Below are 1,091 nucleotides of genomic sequence, written 5' to 3' on the forward strand. Positions count from 1 at the left end.
ATTGAATAGTAAATTTTTAGTGTATGTAAAATATTTTTAATCAAATTGGTGATATATAACCAATATTTTCCTTTAAGTATGTCATATTATATAGCACATAAATTTTTTAAACACAGCTTTACAAAGCCAACCATACAATTGCACGCATGATTCATTCATTGGCACTCACATGACATGCCACATGCATGCCTAATGCCTTCAATTCCAACGTTCCCCTCAATTGATCAAAAACCTGCAGAGTCTTCTCCATTGGGTTATGAATTCAATTACCGTCAACTTTTTCTTTCCACGGTTTTGATATTACAACTCTCTAATCCAATGGACTACTTTCATTTAATGACTTTTATTCTAAAATTTAATTTAATTTTAATTTATAAGGTCTAAGCAAGGGAGAAGCTTCTGTCCACTTTTTTCCCCCTTAAGCCTAATTAAATGCCAAGTGGAAAGTTTTGGTTTCTCAATTTGTTTTCTACGCTTTGCTCTGTGGATTCCAATATCCAACGCCTACCAGCTATCACTGCATCTCTTGCAACCAGAATCCACTTTGCTCTGACCTATTGACGCTATTTTCTTTCTAACCACGAAATTGGTCCACCTTTGACACTTTCTCTTTTAAATTAATTTAATTAATTAGGATAATAATCAAGGTAGCCATTTGTCTTTGAATTTTCTTTCATTTCACTGATGATTCAGGTTGGTATAAAATAACAAACTTGGGAGAGAAAAAGGTAAGCTAATTTTTTAACCACAAATACTATTCAACTAATATAATACGTATGCCCCATATAAAATAATCAAATAAACAATGACTCTCATATATATGAAGAAAGGTTATTGTTACAAATATCATTGACTTAAAAGTTAATTTTTAGATATTAGTTTTTTATCCAAAACTTTTTGGAACAAGAAAAAAACAACAAGAACCTTAAGGGAATTAGAAAGTCTAACAAGCTTGTGTAGAACTATAGATTAAGAACATGAACAGGGTGTGTGAGAAAAGAAGGAATATTATAAGGAACATAAAGAAATATTAAGCCTAAATTATATACATTATATAAGATATTAAATTAAATTTTAGTACTAATTACTAA

Source organism: Arachis ipaensis, chromosome B02 (genome assembly GCF_000816755.2).
Source record: "Arachis ipaensis cultivar K30076 chromosome B02, Araip1.1, whole genome shotgun sequence".
Taxonomy (NCBI): Eukaryota; Viridiplantae; Streptophyta; class Magnoliopsida; order Fabales; family Fabaceae; genus Arachis; species Arachis ipaensis.